Genomic DNA, 18,509 nt, shown 5'->3' on the forward strand with positions numbered 1-18,509 from the left:
ACTCAAATGTCTAAATATTGATGATATGAAAAATTGCATGAATTAAATACAATGCAGAATTTGTTCTTGTTATATATTATATTTCTCCAGAAGAAAAGTAGAGAAACCAAGTATAGAAATCTTGAAGATCTGAGAATTTTGAATGATAAACCATTTCTGATCAATTTTCACTGAATGTCTAATGTCTTTTCATGTCATCATGCCAGAATTTGCATTCTCAGCTGACAGATTAAGAAATATCTAGTCAACATCAGAGCAAATCCATTTGGAAATATTGAATCATTTACTTTGCCAAAGTTCTAAAATTAATTATCAATTCATTGTCATTCCAAAAATCACACAGTAATTCAGTTTAGGTTTTGTAACAAACATCGTTTGTTAATTGAATCCATTATTTCTTAGTGTCAATATTAAAAGAAGAATAATAGTTCTCTTATTCCAGGATAACACAAACACAAACTAATTAATGATTCCCTATCCAACACTCACAGATAATATCTGTTCCCTTCTCATTTGAACGTTCACAGAAATCATTGGATTAATATTCGTCCTTACATATTAAGAGACGTCTGATTATTTTACACTTGAATAAATGCTGTTCATTTTTACACATGACGGGCAGCTATATGAGATTTCTAATCATTTTTAACTTTGCTATGAAATGCTTTTAAGATTAATTATTGCTTATATCAAATATTTAAGAATTGATCAAATCCAGTATAATGAGCTTTAAGTGTGAAATTCAGGCTCAGTAACGTAAACGTATTGCATTGTACAGAAACCAATGGTAGCGAATGGTGATTTTTATTTCAATACTTTAATCTTAGTTGATTTGCTGTTCTGGGCATGGCCTGCCACCACCTGGAATAGAATGGTCCATATTGGCTCATACAAAATGCCTGACAATCAAAAACAGGCAGCCTACCTTAGAACTAAAATACAAGGTGTCGGGGGTGGTAAACTAGATTAACATTCTGCTCCAGCCTTAAATTAAAAGAAAGCACACTACCAATGGACCTACTCCAACGCCAGGACTACAGCATTCCAGACATTTCTTGATAACAGCATGCCGACATACAGACAAATGACCGATCCTGATCTTCATAAATGAAAGGATAATTGTCCCAGTAAATGAATAAACAGCAGCTGCAGGGTGCAGCCCAGTTAACTCACTAAGCAGCTATCATGACAACAGAAGAGTTCATTTGTCAGAAATAGTTATTATTTTACAGTTACTCAGAATATTAAACAAAGGTTCTAATTCCAGATTATTGAGTATAATAGGGGAAATTTGCAACATAAGTTTGATACATGTAACCAATGCTTCCTAAAAGCATTATAGAAAAGCATTTAGACAGAGATTTGAAGTTAGCTAGTTTTAGGAATTAACTTCACGGTATGATGTTGACTGCTCATTAATTATAAAGTCCTGACAGAAAGAGTAGCTGTATAATTTTACACAACATAACAAACTTTATAACACAAGTCATATTACTAATCTCATAGCAAGTAAGCTAAAATTAACTGTCTTTTCTATTTCTTTGTACATATATAATTAAGACAGTGAGCGATATGAGGAGTAATTGGCTTTGATAAAATAAAATATAATGAATAGCAGAACTCAAAATGTCCCAGCTGATAAGGTATCCCGAGAGGCCCGAGGAAGTTCAGGAATAACTTTGGAATCTAAGTCAATAAGATGCATGGAAAGATCCCAATAGGAATCTGGGGATGTCCATTAGAATGCCCATCTGCGATTATGTGTTTCAATTGGGTGGCTGGATGAGGAGGGAAGGGCTGTAATCACATTGCATGTGGCCATTGTGATGCAGAAAGTCCATAAAAATGCTGCTTTTTACTGTACATGTTACAGTGTGTTATGGATCTCCCTTCTGATATTGGCCTCGGGGGACGATCCCTTCATTAATTGATTGCTGCATGAGTAAACATCTTCCACATGCCTGAGTTCAGATTGCCTCCTGAGTCCTCATTCCCTGCCAGTGAAAACAATTCTACAGCTATGATGAGATTTCAATTCAACACATACATTTATTGTGTGTGAAATGATTACATTCAGAGCGATATAATTTTCATGATAAAATTGATTTACATTTACTTTTTTTGGTGTACAAGAAAACATTTCGATTATATCCATTTGTTCTTTCGTTCAACCAACACTAAGTTTTAAATTATTGTAAAGACTACAATGGGGGAAACGGGAACGAGTCTTCAGCTCAAATGTCATATGAAATGACTGTTTTCTTTTTTCAAACAAATTGCCCTACAAAATTATTTTTATTTTCATTTCATTATAAGAAAAAAATGGCTTGAAAATGTTGACAATTCTCCTTTTCCTCCCATATTGGATGTCAGTGAACAATAATCACACAATTATGAGAATTCCTTTCCGTATCAAATGTCAGTGACCCTGTGTTTTGTTCACAATAATAGTCACTTTCATGGCCTAATTATTTTCCTCCTAATTCTGAAATAAATATCAGAACATTTATTGTGGTAAAAATTACATCAACAAAATTGACATGACTCTTCAAAAAAACAATTGGAAGCATATAAATCTTGCATTGCCTGCATTTTTAAACAAAATCATTTTTTTCAATTGCGGCTGAATGATTTTTTCACATCATAGAGCTAAGTTTTATGCTTTAATTTTCAGTTTCTTAATCTTAATGAATATCCAATCAACATCAGAGCAAAGTGTTTTCAAAATATTAAGTCAATTTATCTGTCAGGATTCTAAAAGCAATTATCAATTACAATAATTGCACAGCAATTTAACATAGACTTGGTAAAAATGCAGTTTTTTAAAAAAAAAATGCCATTCATTATTTCATATTGTCAATGCTACTATATTAATACCTATTTGTTCAGGCCCATGCACATACCAAACGACCAATAATATCCCTTGCAATATTCTTTGTAAATGTCTGATTTTTGCTCAGGTGAAATATAACAATTATCTCAGCCTTTGAAATTCAGAGAGCTCCAATTACTTTTCCCTGCAATGTTACTCTTCATTTCTACATATTACTCAGTCTAATATCAAGCTGAGATATCTCATTATTCTCAAATTCACGAATATATATTTTTTAAATCCCTTTGTTGCTAATATATCTTATATCTAATAATTGTGCAATCCAGTAAGGGCTACAAATGTGGAATTATGCTTCTGTACAATAAATACTGAAAGGACATTGCAATGTATAATCTCTCAATCATTGTGAATATTGCATTTATTTTAAACTTTGAAACATCTTTGAATTGATTTGATTATAATTTATTTCGATGCTGACAAATACTGTATATCCAATCACAATATCAGTAGATTATTTGGAGGTATCATCGTCCATTCCAATAATCACAGTATCTGCTATATACTTTCTTCTGGTCACTCATAGCAAAGTGTATCTAATTCCACTCAATCAATATTCCTCAGAAAATATTTGAGAATGTTACAGTCATAAAGCTGAAATATACAAAGTCATGGGAGTCATTCATTTTCTATTGTTCTGTAGATCTTAGTTAAAACAGCACAGAATTTTATGCTCCAATGCTATAAATTTCTCAGTAAAATAAACAAATGCCACTTGCTATTATTTATCAATTTTTAATTATTGGTCAGTTTATGAATTGTGTGAGATTTGTTTTTAGCTTTCCAGTTATCTATTTATATTGAATGTGATATTGAAATGGTGTGAAAATATCAGGGTGTGTTCATTTGAAAGTTCAATTTGCATATCTCTCACTTATCCCGTTGATTGCATGGTGGTTTAAGAACATTTCAGTCAGCAATCCTCGAAAAAAATCAAAAACTGTCTGATTTTAAATCAGATCATTCACACCCAATTACCAATCTGTTCCTCATTCATGCAAATATCTCAATTGTATTGAACTTAATGTTCACACTAAACAATACACATAAAGCAACAGAAAGACTTCCATCACCATCTGATTATTGTTCAGTCGAATAACCTGAGGAAGTAATTTATTGCTCCTAAAACCAATGATAACAGTAAACATTTGTTTACTATTCCATGCAACAAGTGTAATTGATATCTTCGATTTCAGTTCAGTTGTTAAAGATGATTTATGTTGCTTAAAACAATGCTTCTACTTTATTACTTATATTGACTGTAATACAATCATGCAAACAACAAACGTTTGTCATTCTAAAAATCTTTAAGTTTACTTATTTTAAATTTGCGTCAAGAGATATTTCAAATTATAACCATTTTTGTTGTATAATTCAGCAAACCAAAGTTTTGAATTTGGGAAAATCTCCATTTTTGCAAAATGGAAGTAGTTTTCAATTTATATAACACAGTAAATGACTTTTTTTTTTCAAAATCACGCGCTCTGCAAAATGATTATTGGTTTCATTTAATTGTAAGAAAAGAACTGTTTTGAACATGTTGATTCTTTTTGTCTTTTCTATTCCAACATTATTCATCACTGTACAATAATGAACAATTATTATAATTCCTTTATGTACCAAATGTCATTGACTGCATCATTTGTTCATTTTCATGCTCACTTTCATTATCTATGAACTTTCTTCCAAATTCTGACACAAATGTCTGAACTCTGATCATAATATTAATCATCTCAATTAAAATAACATGTCTCTTTGATAAAACCATTTGATAGAAATTCATATTTCTTGTGTTACCTTCATTTTTTAGTAAAGAAAGAAAAATTTTTTCTATAATCACTGAATGGCTCATTTTTTCTTCAATTCATTAAGGTAGTTACTACATTTTATTCCACAATTTACCAATTTTAATAAATATCCAATCAACATAACAGCAAAGTATTTTTGAAATATTGAATCATATTAATTGCTTGTATAACATTATCAAGTCATTGTCATGATAATAATTGCGCAATTATTTAAGAAAGTGTTTTGAACAAGTAAAGCGAGACTCACATTTTAATTTAACCAATTGTTTCTGAGTACCAACACTGCAATATGAAATGTTATTTTCAGGTCAAGTTTCCCACAATGGATCCAAGGACTTCCGATCCAACATTAATTATGAATGTCTAATGTTTGCTTATTTGAATGATCTCTGTAATCACAGACTTTAAATTCACAGACCTGCAATTATTTTTCATTGCAATAATTCCTGTTTGTTTGCACATATTCCTCAGTCACATAGCAAAACGAAATTTCTCATTATTTCTAAATTCATTGATCGAATTTTATAATTCATTTGTTGCTCATACCTAATAATTATTCAATCCAGTACATGCTGTGAATGTGGAATTATGGCTCTTTACATGAATAACTAATATAGTGTGCAATCTCTCATTCATTGTTTACATTAATTCTTATTTTACCCGCAGAAACATAATTGAATTCAGTTAAATATATTTCACTTTGATGCGAACATTTACTGTATTTCTAATCATCATAAGATTTAAGTATTTTTCATGACACAAAATCATGTAAAATTCCTGCGTTTTGTTCAGTCAAATGAAAAAGAATTAACATTTCTGTATTGTTTCATTAAACAATGACAATGGATTTTGAATTTTTCAAAGCTGAGCATTTTTGCAAAGAAGGGATGTTGTCTTCAGCTGAACATTCACATTGAATGACAAATTCACAGTATCTGCTGTTTATTCTCTTCGAGTTCCCAAGCAACCAAATTAATTAATTCTGCTGGTTCTAAATTCCTGGAAAGTATTTGATATTGTTGCAGTCTTAAAGATGAAGAAGTCAATGTGAATTTACTGATTTTTTTTATTGGAAACACCTTAATTCAAACATTTCAGGCACATAAATTGCTATTCTGCAGTGTTACAAAGATGAAAAGCAAATCAATTTCATCATCAGTGAAGTAAACGAATGTCACTTCCCGTTATTCATTAGTTAGCAAATTCCCAAATTTGTAATTAAACAATGAAATTCACCTGAATATTGTTGTGCCCTTTGATCAAATTAATTTTCAAATTATTGTTCATTCGTGATTTGTCAGGGATTTCTATTTTTTGTTTTCCATTCAGCTATTCATATTGAATGTAAAATTGGTACGCTTTGGCAACATCAGAGTGTTCATTTGAAATTTGACTTTGCACATCTCTCACTTATCTCACTTCTTGTATGGGGGCTGGGCATTGAGAACAGAGGATCAGTAAAGTAATTGAGAATATTTGAGTCTTAAGGATGAAGAAGTCGATGTGATTGTACTGTTTTTTTTAGCTCATTCCCAAATTTGTTGATAAACAATGCAATTCACCTGAATATTGTTGTGTCCTTTGATCATATTAATTTTCTAATTATTGTTCATTCATGATTTGTCAGGGGTTTTTATTTTGCACATCTCTCACTTGTTTCACTTCTTGGATGGGGGCTGGGCATTGAGAACAGAGGATCAGTGGTTAGCACTTGTGAGTACAGTGTTATGCACTTGGGTTTGATTCCATCCTCGGCCACATGTTTGCGTGGAGTTTGCATGTTCTGGTTTTCTCCCACAATCCAAAGATGCGCAGATTAGGTAAATTGGCCATGCTAAACTGCACGGTCTGTTCAGGGATGTGTAGGTTAGGTACATTAGCCAGTGATAAATGTCCAGTAATCTGAAAGCAGAATGCTGCTGAGTGGATTATTCTTTGGAATGTCAGTGTAGACTTGTTGGGCCAAATGGCCTGTTTCCACACAGTAGGGATTCCATATAATTAGAATTGTGTTTCGCTAAACAAAACTGACAATTTTTTTAAAATGTTGCCTTTAAAACTTATCTTTAACAGGCAATTGTCAATCTTGTAAAATATCTCAATGTTACTGAAATCAATGTTCAAACAAAACACTGCACATAAAGCCACACAAATATCTTCATGACCATCTAATTACTGTTCAGTGGAATAATCACAGTAAATATCTTACTGTTCCTGAGATCAATCAACACTATCACAGTAAGGATCTGGTTATCATTCCCTCCAATAAATGCAATCATTGTCCTCTGGTATTTCAGTTCAGTAGTTATACAAAATACTGGCTATTCAAAGCATGGTTATTCTTTATTATGAATGACCAAGAATTCTAACGGCAAGAGATGTTATTCGATCTGATTTGTTGCATGTTCTCAAACAGGTTTTCACTATAAATATTGCAAAAAAAAGTGCTAATTTGGTCTTGTTCAACTGCTGATGCGAACATATTCAGTTTGTGTTCATTAAACCTATTTGGAGAAAGTGAGGAAAGCTGCAGCATTGGAAAATGGCAGGCACATCCAAAGAGCAGGTGTATCAACCTGTCGGGCATTAGGCCATCATCAGAAAAGATTCCTGATGAAGGGCTCATGCCCAAAATGTTGATTCTGCTTCTCCTCGAATGCTGCCTGACCGGCTGTGCTTTTCCGGCACCTCGCTCTTTTGACATTAGAAATGTTTGACTGAATATTCAGAGATAATACTAAAAGTTGCCTCTGTCAATTTAATTTACTGTGCTTTCTATTCACTGAAGTTTTCATGTTAATTGCTCCTCCTTTTCTTCTTAAATCTGATACAAATTTCAAAATACAGAACACATTAAAATTCACATGAATTATAAATTTGATTTCTCGACAAGAAAACCAGTGGAAGGCGATATAGAATTCTTGAACAGCCTACACATTTGAATGAAAAAGCAATTTCTTCCAACATATGTTTGGACGCCTGCATCTTTCTTTCAATTCAATAATCCTGCAAATAGTTTATAACTGTCAGTTGATCTCTCTGAATGAGTACCTAATCAATGTCAATGTAAATAACTGAAACATTAACAACAGATTGATAACTGGGTGTTAAAGACCTAATTTGAAGTGAACAAATGTTTGGAATTTACTTGAATTCCACCAGGAAACATTCTTGAATCATAATACAAGAAATGAGATATGTGAGAGATGTGCAAACCTTATTTTTAAACGAATAAACTCCAATATTTTCAAAGCATTTCAACCTTACGGTCAAAATGAACAGGTGAATGGAAAAGTAAAAACAAGTTTCTGACAATTCATAAACTGAACAACAATTACAAATTCACTTTGATCAAAGGACAGAGTAATATTTAGCTGAATCACAACATTTAGTTACAAAGTAGGCAAACAGCTGACTGACAAGTAATAGGTGATAGCATTTGTTAGTTTACTGAAGAAGCTATCAACTTTATTTCCAATTTATAGCACGAGATAATAATGTTTAATGTGTTTCAATTGTTTCGACTTGCCCCTTTGCAACAAAAAAAGATCAATCTAATTACTTAGACATCGCAATCTTGAATTCTGCAACATTTTCAAATATTCTACAGGAACTTATAAGCGACAGAAATAGATACAGGTATCCCCACTATCCGAAAGTAGAGCGTTATTATGAAACCTTTCATAAACTGAAAAGGCGTAAATCGAAGAAGCATTAATTTATATGGGAAACATCTCCCCCTTTTTTTATAAAAGTGAAAATCCTCTTCATATTTCTTTCAGTTAGAGAAAACAGGGACTTTTGTAAATAAGTCTTTTGTAAAAGCAAAGTGGCTAAAGCAAATTTTCCAACACATATTTCTTTGTAACCTGACTCAAATAAGATCAGATTTTGTGATTATTGATATAATAGATAAAAGCAGATCTAATGTTGGATTGAAAAGTAATTCAGTCTGTGCTTAGGTACTCTCTAATCAACATTCAGAGCAGCTCTTGATATATTTCTGTTGAAGGTGTGATTTGAAACCTTCCCTCGGGTCTAGTAATAGAGGGTCTACCACAGATCCACAAGCTCCTTTCATAATGTTCCCACTCAGGATGGCAGGACTGCAATATTGTGTTTCATGTGGTTTCTCAAATGAAAACTAATCAGCTGTTTATTGTTGTAATTTGAATGGGAATTAATTAGGTAGTTTCTGTGTGTAATGGACTGGAACTTAAGCAATATTTTACAATAACAATAAAATAAATGAATGTTACTCTTAAATAAACAGGAATCTCATGACAATTCTTTGAAAGACAAATTGACAAAACTGAGTGATCATTGTACTTTGATTTAAAAATGCATCAGTCATTCAATGTGAATATTCAGCTGAAGATAATTTCCCTTCCTTTCAACAATGTACAACTTCCACTATTTCAAAATGAACAGTCATTGAAAAAGGAAGGAACAAGCAGATGATAATTCTATTTTCTGCACATAAACGTGCGATGAATTTTATGTAGGTTTTATATATGTAAAAATGAAACTCTTATTGTGGTTCAAAATACAATAAACGTTAGCTTGAAGTGAAACATAATCAAATCAATTCAACTGTGTTTTCTCAGTTAAAATACAGTTCAATATTCAAAGTAATCGAGTGATTGTACACTGCATTATCTTTACATTAATTCAGTGCTAAGGCGTAATTCCACATTTATACCCCTTATAGTGAAGCAAGCTTGTGCCAGGAGTCAGAGGTGGTAGGGGAGGTTCTTAATGAGTACTTTGCTTCAGTATTCACGAGTGAGTGGGACGTTGTTCTTTGTGAGGACAGCATGAAACCGGCTGATATGGTGGAACAGGTCGATGTTAAATCTGAGAATGTGCTGAAAATATTGAAAAGTCATGGGGTTAGATAAGTCCCCTCGGCCAGAAAGGATATAAGTTGTTACAGGAAGGGAGGCAAGGGATTACTGTGTTTTGGCGATGATCTTTGCAACCTCACTGTCCACTGGAGTCATACCAGATGATTGGAGGGTGGCAAATTATTCTTATTCAAGAAAGGCAATTGAGATAATCCTGGGAATCATTGATGAGTCAGTCTTATAACAGTTGTGGGCAAATTATTGGACAGCATTCTGAGAGACAGGATTTATGATTATTTGGAAAAGTAGACATTGATTAGAGATGGTCAGCATGGCTTTGTGAGTGGCAGGTTATGCCTCACAAGCCTTATTGAATTATTTGAGGATGTGACAAGCACACTGGTGAGGACAGAGTAGTGGATGTGGTGTATATGGATTTTAGCAAGGTGTTTGATAAGGTTCCCCATGGTAGGCTCATTTAGAAAGTAATAAGGTATGGGATACAGGAAAACCTGCCTGGTTAGATAATAAATTTGCTGGCCCATAGAAGACAGGGTGAGATTACATAGATAGATTTCAGCTTGGAGCACGGTGACCAATGGTGTTCTGAAGGGATTAGTTCTGGGACTTCTGCTCTTTTGTGATTTTTACAAATGACTTGGATGATGAAGTGGAAGGGTGAGTTAGGAGGTTTGCCAATGACACGAGGGTTGGTGGAGTCGTGGATAGTGTGGAGGACTTTTGTAGGTTGCTAGAGGACATTGACAGGATGCAGAGCTGGGCTGAGAAGTGGCAGATGGAGTTCAACCTGGGAAAATATGAAGTTATTCATTTTTGAAATTCAAATTTGAATGCATATTTTGAGATTAAATGCAGGATTCTTGACAATGTGGAAGAACAGTGGGATGGTGGGGTTCACGTCCATAGATCCCTCATAACTGACATCCGGTGGCACAGTGGTTAGCACTGCTGCCTCACAGCACAAGAGACCCGGGTTCATTTCCCGCCTCAGGCGACGGACTGTGTGGAGTTTGCACGTTCTCCCCGTGTCTGCGTGGGTTTCCTCCGGGTGCTCCGGTTTCCTCCCACAGTCCAAATATGTGCACGTCAGGTGAATTGGCCATGCTAAATTGCCCATAGTGTTAGGTAAGGGGTAAATGTTGGGGTATGGGTGGGTTGTGCTTTGGCGGGTCGGTGTGGACTTGTTGGGCCGAAGGGCCTGTTTCCACACTGTAAGTAATCTAAAAAAAAGGTGATAGGGTTATTAAGACGGTGCATGGTGTGTTGGCTTTCATTAGCAGGGAGATTGAGTTTAAGAGCCATGAGGTTATGTTGTACCTCTATGGATCCCTGGTGAGACTACACTTGGAATATTGTGTTTGGTTCTGATCACCTCATTACACATTGGATGCGGATGCTTTAGTGAAGGTGTAGATGAGATTTATCAAGATGTTGCCTGGACTGGAAGGCATGTCTTATGAAGAAAGGTTGAGGGAGCTGGGGCTTTGATCATTGCAGTGAAAGAGGATGAGAGTTTACTTGACAGCATTGTGTAGAGATGATGAGAGGCATAGACAGAGTGGATAATGAAAGACTTTTCCCCACAAATGGCATAATTTTAAGGTGAATGGGGGAAGTTGTGGGGAGATGTCAGAGATAGTTTCTTTATAGATAGTGGTGGGTGTGTGGAATGCACTGCCAGTGGTGGTAGTAGATTCAGATCCATCAGGGACATCTAAGCGTCTCTTGGATAGGCACATGAATGATAGTAAATGAAGGGCATGTTGGTTAGTTTGATCTTAGAGGAGGATAAAAGGTCGGAACAACATCGTGGCCAAAGGGCCTGTACTGTGCTGTACTGTTCTATATTCTATGGACGGAAATGAACATTTATATATTAGCAACACATAGATTTTCAAAATTGTATGAGCATACTTACGAATAATGATAAATTTCATCTTGCTATTTGACTGTGCTATCTGCAAAAATGAACAGGAATTGTTGTAGGGAAAAGTAATTAGGTTTTTCTAAATTTATAAGGCTGGGATAACACAGACCATTCAAATGAGCAAAAGTCATATTTTTAACAGTGCGTGTTGCATCAGAAATAATGGATTCTTTTGTAGGTGTGTGATTGGAAGTAAAATGGATTTTTATATTACTGTTTAGGTACTAGGGAAGATTGGATTAAATTCAAATATAAACTTCACTGTGGTTGTTAGCAAGATAAACTAAACTATATAATAATTATTGTCATGCAAATTCTTTAATAACTACTGTTAGAATCCTGAAAAAAGGATATACTGACTGTTTGAAAAATGGTACAATAAATTAAATTGTGAACCTCAGTATACTTGTTACCCAGACCAATTATTATGCAATTATTGTAATGGTAATGACTTAATAACTAATGCTAAAACCTAAACAGATACATTGGTTCAATACTTTGTAAGCATGTTGCTCTGAAATTGATTGGATATTTATTAAGATCGGTAAACTGAGGGATCAATTATAATAGCTCGTTTGATAGAATTGAAGGGAAAAAAATGTGGGTGTTTATTGAACAGGATTGTTTTTGTTTAAAAATGCAGTTGATGCAAGAATAATATATTTTCCTCCATTGGTTTTCTTGTAGAGACATGTTCTTTTAAAAAAATTGTCATGATTCAATGTTGAGACACTTGTGTCAGAGTCGGCAAAATGGAGAGTGAGGGAGAAATAAATTTTTAAAAAGGAGAAATGAAAGGAACTGGCGAGCAGAGGAGCTCCAACTGTAGTGTCTCACCCTGCTAACATCTTATTGGGTGAGCTGGAACGCAGGCTAGTCAAGCAACAAGCTGACACAGTCATATGCACAGAATCATAGCTTACAATGACTGAGACACCATCGTCACCATCCCTGTATGCCCTTTCCCACCGGCAGGACATGGATGTAACTGAAATGCTGGAACATGCAGGGTAAAGGACTAAGATCTGCAGAATGTGATCAATGTGATTTATTTGACACTCCTCCAGAATATTAAACTCCAGTCCAATTTGAAAAGTTACTAGCGTCATCAGACTTTAACTACAAATGTCAGAAAAACAATTATCAGAAGGTTACAGCACAGATCGAGCCCACTTGGCCAATCCTGAGTATGTGTTGGCTGTAAACTCCCCAGGCTTTACAGCTTTTTGTACTCACAATTGAGAGCAACAATTTCAGACTGTACTCTGCCTTCTATGCTTTTATAATCTGTTTTTAACATATTTCTCTGACAGCTGTACACCTTGTTTCCTTGTTCCTTTCCCAGCCCTAACTCCATTCCCTGTGGCCTTGCGGGATGACCATTTCTGCTGTTTCATCTCTCCTGCCTTCCCCCGTGTGACAGACTGTCTTTATGTCCTTGTCTCACTCCCACCTTGCTCACAACCTGTTACATTTCTGATGGTTCCCAGATCTCTGTAACTTTCACTGCGCCCCCTGGGTCAATGGCGTGAGTTTTGAGTTCTCTTCCTCCTGAGATAATCAGAAATCTTTCCGGTTGCAGTTTCCCCCAGATTTTATTTTGAAAAGCAGAGCACTTGTGTCAGAGTCAAATATTTGTGAGCCTTCATCCACAATTCCGAGTGTTTGGATGTAATTTGTGACCCTCCCACAGATGTGTAACGTTACTGGATTGGCCATGCTAACATGGCCGCAGTGTGCAATTTATGTGGGTTGGGCTAGCCATGGTTAATGTGGGGTTATGGGGGTAGGGTGGGTGAGCAGGTCATTGCAGACACTATGGGCTGAATAGACTCTGTCTGCACCTATGGGATTCTGTGATTCTAACTAGTTGTGATTGTTGTCCCATTTTCCTAGTGCCAGGTTCATTCAACTCAGATACATATGATTCTGTGGGTGCTCACTCACTCCTTCCCTTCAGTTTTACATCAATTTCACACTGTGAGGGTGGGAATGGATTTGTAAATATAAATACTCCAACCGAAACCCCTCACAGGTCAGGAACTGTTTCTGCTTCTTTTATCACTCACAAGGAACAGGAAAATAAAGGTTCAGTCACAAAGCTTACAGGAACATAGCGGTTAGAATCACCAGAAAAGGCTGAACAGCTCAAAACGCTTTTTTCAATAAAAGAGGAGGCTCAGAGACAGCCTGGGACAAGTAGAAAATTTTGTGTCTATGTTTTCAGAGATTTGAGGTTGCAATCATTGGATTGGAAGCATGTTTCATTGCCCCAGATCATCAAAGGTGAATTTTAATGTGCATCTTTCTGTCTGTCTGAGTTAACACTCAGATGGACAGGTCAATGTCTGAGTGTCTTACTAAATCCCTGATTGAATCTGCCTCCCCCACAATCTCAGGTGCCCCACCACTCACTGGGTCATGGAGAAACTCTGCCCTTACCATGAGAACCATATTTGCTGTCACCTCTCCTCGTGCTTCTGTCTAATCCCCACTTCCCTTCATTAAATCCCAGCTGCCCCTCATCCACCCACATGGACATGTTGAAGAGCATGACAGGAGAATGGATTGAAACTGAGAGTTCAATCGCCAGAATGAAAGAGGAAGAAGGAAATAAATGGTGATTGCGGATCCCAGGGGATACAGACTCCAGAATTGGTTGCTGTGGTTCTGTTCGCCGAGCTGGGAATTTGTCTTGCAAACGTTTCGTCCCCTGTCTAGGTGACATCCTCAGTGCTTGGGAGCCTCCTGTGAAGCGCTTCTGTGCCGTTTCCTCCGGCATTTATAGTGGCCTGTCTCTGCCGCTTCCAGCTGTCAGTTCGAGCTGTCCGCTGTAGTGGCTGGTATATTGGGTCCAGGTCGATTTGTTTGTTGATAGAGGCATAGCACTCATCCACAGACTCTAGGAATTCCCTGGCTGTTCTCTGTTTGGCTTGTCCTATAATAATAGTGTTGTCCCAGTCGAATTCATGTTGTTTGTCATCTGTGTGTGTGGCTACTAAGGATAGCTGGTCGTGTCGTTTCGTGGATAGTTGGTGTTCATGGATACGGATCATTAACTGTCTTCCTGTTTGTCCTATGTAGTGTTTTGTGCTGTCCTTGCATGGGATTTTGTACACTACATGTGTTTTGTGCAGTCCTTGCATGCAAAACCATACATAGGACAAACAGGAAGATAGCTAACAATCCGTATCCATGAACACCAACTAGCCACGAAATGACACGACCAGCTATCCTTAGTAGCCACACACACAGATGACAAACAACATGAATTCGACTGGGACAGCACTATTATTATAGGACAAGCCAAACAGAGAACAGCCAGGGAATTCCTAGAGGCATGGCACTCATCCACAGACTCTATCAACAAACACATCGACCTGGACCCAATATACCGGCCACTACAGCGGACAGCTCGAACTGACAAGCAGAAGCGGCAGAGACAGGCCACTATAAATGCCGGAGGAAACGGCACAGAAGCGATTCACAGGAGGCTCCCAAGCACTGAGGATGTCACCTAGACGGGACAAAACGTTTGCAAGACAAATTCCCAGCTTGGCGAACAGAACCACAACAACGAGCACCCGAGCTACAAATCTTCTCCCAAACTTTGAACATCCAGGATTAGTCCTTGTGGGCATTCCTGCAGTAATACAAGACAGCATTCCATGTTGAGAGTTAAACCCGGGTGACAGGAGAGGGAGCCACTGAACATGAGCAGGTTTAGTTCAAACACAGGAGGTTTGTTCAGTCAGTAACAGTGTGTTAGACATGGAGGGGAAGTGAGCAGTGAGGGGAAATGTAACAACAAGCTGCAGATGGATCACTTTCATTGGAACAGGAGGAGGCCATTCAGCCCCTCAACCCTGCTCTGCCATTCATGATGATCATAGCTGATGTGTGACCTAATGTACAACTTTCAAAACCGTCTAATTTCATCAATAAACTGCTCTGAAACACACAAGATGAGTATTGGAAAACTAAACATCTGCAAATGCTGGGAAATCAGAAATTGCTAGAAAAATTCAGTAGGCCTGGCAGCATCTGTGGAGAGTGAACCTTTCGTGTCCAGTGACCATTCTGTTGTTTCTGTAACACTGGAACAGGTTCTGGAGCGAGGGGAATGCGATTGTCAATAACAAACGAGAAAACAGGAGGACGTACTCAATTAGAATTAGGAATTCATTTCCCCCTCCCAGTGGGACACCCACCGACACAGTCACACTGCGGAGAGGCTGTTCACCTGCCCCACCTATGGGAAGGGATTTACACGATCTTACAATCTGCTGAGGTATCAGAGATGGCACAGTGGATTTAGACCCTTCACCTGCTCCATGTGTGAGAAAGGATTCATTCAAATCTCTCACCTGCGGAGACATTAATGCATTCCCATCGGGGAGAGGCCATTCACCTGCTCAGTGTGTGGGAAAGGATTCACTCAGTCCTCTGTCCTGCTGAAACACCAGCGAGCTCACTCTGGGGAAAAGGTCATTCATTTGTTCCCAGTGTGGGGGGAGATTCACTCAAATGCAGCACCTGCTGAGACCCCAGTGAGCCCACACAGCGGGAGGACATTCAAATGGTCAGTGTGGGAGAGAGGGGATTCAGTGATTCATCCTGACCCCCTGAGACCCCAATGAGCCCACACAGGGGGAGAGGACATTCAGATGGTCAGTGTGGGAGAGAGGATTCAGTGATTCATCCTGACCCCCTGAGACCCCAGTGAGCCCACACAGGGGGAGAGGACATTCAGGTGGTCAGGGTGGGAGAGGGGATTCAGTGATTCATCCCGCCCCCCTGGGACCCCAGTGAGCCCACACAGGGGGAGAGGACATTCAGATGGTCAGTGTGGGAGAAGGGATTCAGTGATTCATCCTGACCCCCTGAGACCCCAGTGAGCCCACACAGAGGGAGAGGACATTCAGATGGTCAGTGTGGGAGAGAGGATTCAGTGATTCATCTCACCCACTGAGACCCCAGTGAGCCCACACAGGGGGAGAGGACATTCAGATGGTCAGTGTGGGAGAGAGGATTCAGTGATTCATCCTGCCCCCCCCGAGACCCGTGAGCCCACACAGGGGGAGAGGACATTCAGGTGGTCAGTGTGGGAGAAGGGATTCAGTGATTCATCCCGCCCCACTGAGACCCCAGTGAGCCCACACAGGGGGAGAGACCATTCAGGTGGTCAGTGTGGGAGAAGGGATTCAGTGATTCATCCCGCCCCCCTGGGACCCCAGTGAGCCCACACAGGGGGAGAGGACATTCAGATGGTCAGTGTGGGAGAGAGGATTCAGTGATTCATCTCACCCACTGAGACCCCAGTGAGCCCACACAGGGGGAGAGGCCATTCAGATGGTCAGTGTGGGAGAGAGGATTCAGTGATTCATCCTGCCCCCCCCGAGACCCGTGAGCCCACACAGGGGGAGAGGACATTCAGGTGGTCAGTGTGGGAGAAGGGATTCAGTGATTCATCCCGCCCCACTGAGACCCCAGTGAGCCCACACAGGGGGAGAGACCATTCAGGTGGTCAGTGTGGGAGAAGGGATTCAGTGATTCATCCCGCCCCCCTGGGACCCCAGTGAGCCCACACAGGGGGAGAGGCCATTCAGATGGTCAGTCTGTGAGAGGGGATTCAGTGATTCATCCTGCCCCACTGAGACCCCAGCAGGTTCACTCTGGGTAGGAGCTGTTCACCCCTCTGTGTGACAAGGGATTTGCTGCGTCTTCAACATGATTGAGAGCCCAGTGAGTGCTCACAGGAAGGTGGTCATCCCCCTGCTCCGTGTGGACTGCAGGACTCTGATTCTGATGTTACTGTTCAGAGTCAGGAGTGGACCTTGTACATGATGACACTGTTGGAGTATTGATGTTGTTGTTAATCACATTAACTGGGCTGGAGGTGACTGAACTTACATTGCCACTTTCTGAACCTCAGGATGTCTCTCTGGGCAGTAAGTCTCCACAAACAGCAATGTGACAAGGAGCAAGGATCATCTGTTTTGATTTAAATTGTGATTGTAGCACGGCTGCTTCACAGCATCAGGCACAAGGTTGGAGTCCAGCCTTGTCCAACGCCCTGCGTGAAGTTCCCACATTCTCCCCATGATAGTAATAGTGTGGGTCCCCTCCAGGTGCTCTGGTTTCCTCCCACAGTCCAAAGATGTGCAGGTTAGGTGGATCAGTCGTGCTAACTTGTCCACAGTATCCAGGAACGTGCAGACTAGGTGGATTAGCCATGGGGAATGCAGTGTTACAGTGATAGAGTGCTCTGGGAGTGATGTGCTTCGGATGATCGGTGGGGTTTGATGGGCCAAGGCTCTCCTTCCACACTGTAGGGATTTTATTCTCTGATTGAGGATAAAGGCTACACAGCAGGGTGTTCTTGGAGAAGGAGCATGTGGTGTGGATCAATGCTTTCTCTGCCTTTAGATAGAGGTGGGCACCGTAGGGGATACAGTACTTTATCTCCACAGCTGCCCTCTCCCCACAACTCTACTTTGATTTAGTCCCTTCTCACTCTGTCCCTTGTAATGGTTTGCTTGGCCCGTAATGGGCTTTGTTTGGACATATTCAATTGGTTACACAAATGGTTTACTGCTGGTGATGATATGTCTAGATTAGAGTGGTGCTGGAAAAGCACAGCAGGTCAGGGGGGAGCTGGAAAATCAACGTTTTGGCGAAAGGCCTTTTCCAGCACCACCCTAATCTAGGCTCTGGTTTCCAGCATCTGCAGTCCTCACTTTTGCACTGCTGGTGATTATAGGTTAATCAAAAGCAAAATGGCGTAATGATAATTTTGATGGTGGGAAGGTTGCTGTGCTCACATTTCTGGGTCAGAGAAATGGGGAAAAAGAACACTTCACAGCTCACAGAACGAGAACTGAAAAGCAGTTAAATCAAACCAAAGGTTCAGACAGGGAGGGAATATTTCCCTGGAGTTTGAGTAGCTGGAAAGTGATAGTGTCTGGGAATAGACAGGATTGTGTTTTACAGAGGTTGAAAGCTTTAAAACTGTT

Source organism: Chiloscyllium punctatum, chromosome 33 (genome assembly GCF_047496795.1).
Source record: "Chiloscyllium punctatum isolate Juve2018m chromosome 33, sChiPun1.3, whole genome shotgun sequence".
Lineage (NCBI taxonomy): Eukaryota > Metazoa > Chordata > Chondrichthyes > Orectolobiformes > Hemiscylliidae > Chiloscyllium > Chiloscyllium punctatum.